Source organism: Macadamia integrifolia, chromosome 13, assembly GCF_013358625.1.
Source record: "Macadamia integrifolia cultivar HAES 741 chromosome 13, SCU_Mint_v3, whole genome shotgun sequence".
NCBI lineage: Eukaryota > Viridiplantae > Streptophyta > Magnoliopsida > Proteales > Proteaceae > Macadamia > Macadamia integrifolia.
The window spans coordinates 7520673-7528763 of NC_056569.1; the positions used below are offsets into that span (position 1 = coordinate 7520673).

At 36.8% G+C, this 8091-nt stretch overlaps 1 long non-coding RNA gene across 1 annotated transcript; it reads right to left on the reverse strand.

Moving 5' to 3' along the window:
* Positions 1-3008: 3008 nt before the first annotated feature.
* On the reverse strand, positions 3009-6297 carry LOC122058732. The gene is made up of 3 exons (XR_006133894.1): positions 6143-6297; positions 5502-5569; positions 3009-3527 (listed from the first exon to the last, which is right to left on the reverse strand). It is a non-coding gene; the product is annotated as an uncharacterized LOC122058732 (long non-coding RNA).
* Positions 6298-8091: the final 1794 nt, after the last annotated feature.

Below are 8091 nucleotides of genomic sequence, written 5' to 3' on the forward strand. Positions count from 1 at the left end.
ACCCAAGATTTCAACACGATCCCACAGACCCTGAAATGGAATATCAAACCTAGTTGCAGTAGATGACCCATCATGAATTATGGTGAAGGAACGGCCATCAGTGAGGCAGAGACCAGGGTTTTTCTCAGATGATGTATTGAGATGCTGGGAAATGAAAAAGGGATCACTAATTAAATAGCGCCAGTCTTTGGAAACGCACCTGAATCGCATGAGAGATTTGACGGGTAGTCTTGAGAGGATGTCTTTTATTATTTCGAATGGGAGCCTCTGCATCTTCACTATCTGTCTCTTCTTCTCTTACTGGCTGGATTGGGTTTTCTTATTCGTCTTCCTCAGTTAATGGAAACCTTAAATTTTTTATATAAAAAACACAAGGGATGTCTTTGGGTTTCTTCGTGGTAAGCCACTTGGTCTAGGATTTGTTAAAAGTTAAAAACTTCAATTTTTTTTTTTTTTAATGAATTGAGCATTTTCCTCTTTGTCTCCGTTTCGTCTTCCTCTGTTCCTTGTTTAACTTTTTAATCTTTTGGACTTTCTCACCTCGAAGAATCTTCCCTCACATTTCCGGCTTGACCTGCTCCCACATTGACCGATATCTGCTATGAATTAAAATCATTCACAACACCACCAATCTCTCTACAAATGAGACACATAAATCATATTATGAACGGAGTTTAACAATGGTATGAATTTTTTTTTTTTTTTTTGATGGGGGGTATAGGGTTATGAAAACCTCCGAGAACCAGAAAATGTAGAGTGGTCCATGGGTTGAGACCGTTGAGTAATCAAATTGGATTGAATCAGTTGGATTAGATTGATATGGCCGAGTTCAATCCCAATTTTGGGCCAATCCTCAAGCGATAATCTGGATCAGATGATGGATTGGGTTAATCATTTTGATCTGGGGCAAAAAGGAGTTAACCCAATTTTTCCAGTTTTCCATCTTGGCTCTATTTGAGGCTTTTAAGCTTAGTTTTGGTTGTCAAGAAATAAATAGAAAAAAAAAAATGAAATTAGAAAGAAAAATACACATAAGCCAATCATTATATCATGTTAGATAAGAGAGAGAGAGAGAGAGAGAGAGAGAGAGAGAGAGAGAGAGAGAGAGAGAGAGAGAGAGAGAGAGAGAGAGAAATAGACACATAAATCTTATCAAAAAAGATAGAAGTTCATATTTGGATTCAATTTTTTTCCTTTCTTTTGCTTTCAGTTCTTGACAATCAAACTATGACTTTGGTTCGCAGCTCAAATTTGCAAGAAATAATGCACCCCCTCCCTTTTTTTTTTTTTTCACATCTTAAATTACATCTAAGAGATATTTTGACCATTTATTTAGTGGGAAAGAGTTTCCTAAAAGGCAGCGTGGCTCCTACACCAGGGTGAAGGTCAATAAGAGTATTACTAGAAGTATCAATAAGGACGTATTTTTGTCTTTCATGAGAGATCAGGTGAATCTTCACGTACGTGAACGTACCTGGTCCATGGATATGGCATTTATTTTCTCTCTCCTCATTTAATAGATACCATATTCACATATCAAGGACGTTCACGTACATTCACTTACATGAAGATTCATTGCTCTCGATCAAGTGATCATTTTGCTCCCTACTATGTGGAGGCACTGAGGCCACATTGCCTTTTAAGAATTTTTTCCCCCTTATTTTTTATATGATAAATTAATTCATTTGAGAATCACCCAAAAAAAAAAAGAAGCTCACAACACAGTTCAATGAATTTCTACTTGATCAAAAAATAGAAAAAAATAAATTTCAAGTAATCAAAATTATGGTTGAGCAATGCAAAACTATTAGCCGTGTTTCTAGATATGCATTTTCCTTTACATATATCAAAAAAGAGAGAGAAATAGACTGCAACACGTGTATGATAAGCTATCAAATGCGTGATGGAGTATCATACAAGAAGGGCAATGGATCATTTCAAAGAAGGGAATAGAGAGAGAGAGAGAAAGAGAGTGAGGGCGAGAATGTGCAAGATTATATTGTACATGGTAGTGTGCCCTACCTTTCCCAAACAAAAAATTGCTTTTTACATTAATTTTCACTTGAATGAGAACAAAATTTCATTTACTTTACTCTCTAAACACCTCATGTACAAACCCTAGTTGTAGGCAGCCCCCGAGTCTATCCATGGAAGGGCAGCACTGGTGTCTGTTTTGTGGAGGGCAAAGCCCCTGTTTTAGTGAGCCAATGCATACTTCTACAACCATGTATACGTATTTTTTTTTATCCTTTTAATATAATGTACTATTTTTTTTTCAATGAAATTAAATACTATTATTTCATATGTATACTCAAAAAATATTTCAGATAACTTTTGATTATCACATAATGATAAGTCAAATTCAAATTATTTTGAAAACCGATAGCAATTAAAGAGGACAGAGGATAACTAAGAATAACTTCCTGTGGCCTGGATAAAAGGTTATAATGATGGGGCAAACGAGATCAATTTTAAGATACCAGTAGCAGAGGAATGGACCCCAAGATTACAGGCACTCAAAATAAAAGAGATAAAAAAAAATATAAGAGAAAAAAAAGGAATTAGGGATAATCTGTCCTGTCCTCCTTCTTCTTCTTTTTTTTTCTTTTCTGCTAAAGACCGATATCCATGTCCATGGCCCGACTAGTTCCATCGGTTCATACTGACCCCACAACTGCATGGACCGGATCATAATCATAACCTATCTTCAATAATGAGTAGTGTAGCCAAATTCGACGCTGAACTGAAGTTGTTTAGTAAGGATATAACAGGATTATTACAGTCTAATGAAATACTCTAGGAGGAGACAAACTGGGAGCTGTTGGCTGTTTCTTTTTCTTACGTTTTTGCATAGCCCCTAGCTAAAACTACTGTAAAGACGATTAGTCATAGCAGGAAACTACATTTCTTTTGAGGAACCACATAATTGAAAGTAATTTCATATATGAATCAATATCAAATCTTGAACATGTTCAATCGAGAAAAATGAAAATAAAACAGGTGCACAGTTAAGAGGGATATAGGATTAAAGAGAGGGGTTCCAATTTTTACCCCTTTTCTTTGTTACTGTTCTTCTTCTTCTTCTTTTCCCTTCCGCCTGTCACCCTGCACACTCGTTCGCAAACCCTTGAGCATAACGAGGCTCTTGGTGTGAGTAAATGCTTTGCAACGAACTGGAAGTCCTTGAATTCCAGGATCCCTTTCTGTCTTACTCTTGATGTTGTACAAAACTAAATTCTTTTCTCTGTGCTGGAACAGAATTTCATCATCCCAGGATTCTACTGGTTTATAGAGATAAGCATCCGAATTCAAAACGATTATCTGTTTAGTCCAAGACTCCTTGAAACCATATTCCTTTATCACCCACATCTCCATCAAGGTTTATGCTGCTAGTACACAACAGCATTTGCTGACCCAACAGAACCACTACTACCACCACTTGTTGCTCCTGTGATAGCTTTACATGCACCAGAAGGCCTTCTAATTGTTTGTTTTTCTCTACAAATCCCCACACGATCATGTACTCTCTGTGCCATACCACCAACATCCTCATCACACTCATTAACATCGACAACTAACGGTTTACTAACCGAGTTATCTGACAGGGGAGGTATGTGGAATTTTTTAAAACATAGGGGAGGGGGGTAGAATAAACGCAAACTACAGGGGAGGGGGATGTAAATCACTCTAAAAAATAACCTACACTCACCGGCTTGAAGCCTATTGGTTGTTCACTTGTTCCCTCCCCTCTTCTATAGAGTAGGCATTGATATATATTAAATAAATAAATAATATATGTAGTCAGCAAATTCATCCAAAGTGGATCAGATTAAAAAATTCAAAAAATAAAAATAAAGGGAAAAAAAAAAAAAGTATCTTTGAGCTCTAGTGTTTCCTATGTTTTTTGACAATGTACTACGATGTTTTTGGAGAAAAAGAACCTATTCGAAAGCATGGCTTCTCGGTTAAAACACAAACCCCTATGAAATGATTGATTCGACTCCTATGAGGATAAAAATCTTACCCTTTTAATGCTTCCACAAGTGCTCTCTTTGGCCCCCCATATTGGTGTAGGAGCTTCATTCCCGAATAGAATTCTCTCTCCTCCCTCCTTTTTTTTCCCATCCTAAAAAGCAAATCGAGTTGAGCCAGGTCATGTCAAGGCCAGGCGGGCTCTTTCTTTAAAGTTGACATCTCTTCTCCATATATAGAGGATGTACATCTCATTAATTCTTAGTGTTATTTTCCTCGTGTGTTCACCTCGATTAATCGTCGAAGAGACTAGCATAACAATCCACCAGGCACCACTTAAATCGCAAATTCATAGATGGTGAATTGAACCTGTGACCATGCCTCTATCCACACAATCCCCAATTCCCTCTAATCATTTGGGCAACCCACGGATGGGTTATTCTTGTGTGTTTGTAATTCATAAAACACCTTTGTTTTTCCTTTGCTTTCACTATTTATTCCTAAAGAGCTTTCTTTGAGTCTAAGCACAATTTTGTAGAACTCGAAAGGGCGAAATAAAAGATGACACTACTACTCGCGAAAGCCAAGATCTATTTTATCTTAGAGACCAATGTAGAGAACCGATTTTAGCACAAAATTAGTGAGGGTAGAGATCTACGTCCCCATCGTAGGATACTTGATGGCGAATCTGGTCATTTTGGAGATAGGAGTTCGGAAAGAAAAATATGTCATCACTAATTAGATATTTCTTTTACCATCTTTTGGTGCATGGTGAACCATCTATGGTCTACCTACTTTTCTTCCTTCCAATAGGCATATTAATTCAGACCCTTTTTTTTTTTTTTAATCAGTGATAGGATAGACTCAAATCATCTGCGGTGAGTAATGAGTGACAATGAGGATCTAATGGCTGAAAAGACCCTTAAACCTCCTCGAACAAATCTAACTTGTAGCCCATGGTTACAACTTACAACTTACAACTTACAACTAGAAAGCCTAATTTATCAATGTTTATATAGTAACTAATAAACACAGCCATGAGAAAAAAAATAACAATTGAAGCTCAAAATTAAAAAATACCACACCACTGGTGTCCGAAACCATTTTTCATATCACCCCCAGCCCGAGTCAAAATTCTTTACAGCTATTGCACCAATGCAATGAACACCAGGTGACTAGAAGCCCCTTGGGGTGCATATTCAGATGCTCTCAGTCATTCGATGTTCATCGCACCTCATCGCTTGCTACAGAGGATGTGGACTCCGGCAACCCCCCACCCCCTAAAAATAATATATATATATATATATATATATATATATTTAATTCAAAATAGATAAGTAAAAAAAAAAACTTAAATGGACTTAGGTTTCAATACATAATTTTGAAACCCAATCTATCATACCCTTAATAATTTCCAAGTGGCAATTCAATCTGGTCAAATTTGATCCACGAATTGTTCAAAATATCATCTCTATTAATGATTAAAATATTAGACTAATCTGATATCCCCCTAGTTTGAAAAGAGGTACCTATCAAAGAAGTTCCAGATAATTCCAAGAAGATCAATCATCCAGCGAAATCATCAATCCACATATTTCTGGAAAAAAAAAATGATAGGCTTTAATAGAAGGAATTTTCACTAATTAAGAAGGCATGGTGGAACTTTTCCTAATAAATTGTCAACCATACATGTAGATCCAATTAGAATCTAAAACACCAATTAGATCTAATGATCACTATACAATGCTCGAGCTTGTAGTCTTTACTCATGGGATCAAACCCAAATCTGATCCGAGTGCTCGAGCCGCTGAATTTAGGTATTTCACAGGGAGCATGTGGAAGCTCCTTGAGTTGTCGAGTGGATGGATTCAACAGGTATATGGGGTCTTTGTAATGAATCCCTTCCTTTAGCCATGACAACGAAAAACATAACAACCCATTGCACTAACCCACGACTTTGATTTCACATAATGGGTCTCTGGAAATCCCCTATTCGATTGAAGTTAGGGAAGGCATATCAAGTTTTTGACATGAATTGCCTTCTACCGTGTAAAAATTTGTTCCTTCAGTAAAGATGAGAGAAGGGTTTTTCTCTGTGGATTTTCGATTGTGGTAGTGAGTGATGAAGAAAGAATCACTAACCAGACATTGCCAATCTTGGGATACGCACTTGAATCGAAGCATGGATTTCACGGGTAACCTTAAGAGGATCTCCTTCATTATATCGTCTGGGACATTCTGCATCATCTCAACCATTCTTCTTCTTCCTTCCTTCCTTCCTTCCTTTCTTCCTTGTTGGGGTGAAAGATAATTTTTTTTCCAGGGTTTTTGCTGCGTTGGGAAGACTTGGAGCAGAACGCAGTTGTGAATCCATGCTCACCCGTTACAATAGGGTATTTTGACCATTATACCCCGTGTTCGTATCGTGCATCAATCCGATATAAGCCTTGGATACCATTCCGATACTTTTATGTTTTTGTTCACCAATTCCGACAACTGGAACCAAGGTTAAAGACATATGGCTCTCTAAGTCCCAATAAGGCTATCTCACCAATTGGTTTTCTCCACTCAAAAGTTGCAATAATTGGTGAATCGGGCATCTAAGGGGTGGACTATTGCAGAGCTATCCACCTCTATTAGTTTGTGCGGGGTGTTACAAATGATTTGGACAAATCTTCAAGTTGGGCTTTAGATATTTTACTGAAAGGGGAATTTCAAGTGTTAGTATAGGTCTTCTACTAATACTTTCATAGTGGAGACATAAGCTTTTTTGTATTTTGAAGGGTCTTCAGTTAGAGGCATTTAAGGGGTGGACTATTGGTGAAGTATGATTCTCATGCAAGGATTTATTTTAACATATTCTGCAGCTTCTGCAGCCTTCCCACGCGTCTTGGCAACTTCTTCATATTTTTTGAGAAATCTATGTTAAATTTGGTTCTCTATCTTATATGTATAAATGTATCCTTTCTTGCTATGTTTTGTGGAAATGACCCATAGTGGTAGGATTAGGAGGTTACCTCCCTCGCTTTCTGACTCTGAATATGTAGTTTGCTTTCTTGATTAATATAAGTTGTTGTAAAAAAAAAAAAAAATGGGGAATCAGGCTGATCTAGATCGTCCTGGAACAGATCGCTTGATTCACCTATCCACCACAAAAAAACCATTCATGTAACTTAATCCCAAAAAACAAAAGAGGTCTAAGCTAAAATATTTTTTTTTATTATTATTATTTTTTTATAAGGGGTGTAATTTTAACCTGACAAATTCTGTCACGTCAAAGCAAGACTTGGGCTAAGATTTTTTACCCTAAGGACAGGTTAGAAACTTAAGATTCATAAAATACTAACCCCAGGTTAAAGTTGGGATAAGCCTGGGTTTAGGCCTTGGCCCACCCCACTGAACCTGATTTTAAGAAGAAAGCATTGAGTAGGCAAAAAGTGAGGGATATCTAGGCATTAAAACTATGACGAGGGATAAATATTTTTAACCAAATAATAGGCCACCATGGAAACTTACACCTCCTCAAACAAATTTCACTTGTTAGAGGTGTCAAGTGATGGGGTCGAGCTTGGCCAATGTCTGGGGTTGCACCAAGAACACTTGTTTAGCTTTAATAGCTTAGATAGGGTAGGCATAGTACAGTTTTTAATCGAGCCGGTCGATCTCATGCTTTAATCAGGCTGCCAAAAACGGGTAGCACTCTTTGGTATCATTTTTCTTTTTTATATTTGTTCACAAAAATGGTTTTGGTCGTATTTGGTATCATTTATGGAGCTTGTTTTTATATACAAAATAATTGGTAAAACATAAAAATAAAAAAGAAATCAAGGGTCATTTATGTGTTTTGGCCAAAATTTATTTTCAACTATTTTTGTGCTGAACTTTAATGGACACGTGCTTAAAGTCCCAATATGAAGGGATAAAGTAGTCATTTGCTTTGTAATTAGAAATCCAAGCCCATTGTCCGAAATTGTTCAATCCAAAGTGGAGAAAGAGAGTATAAAGTAGATTTGTGAAGGGAATCTCTTCACCCATTTATTCAAAAAATCATTTTGCACATAGAGATACCAAACTATTTCTCATAAGAAACCATTTTTCTCAAGTAATTACCAAACTATT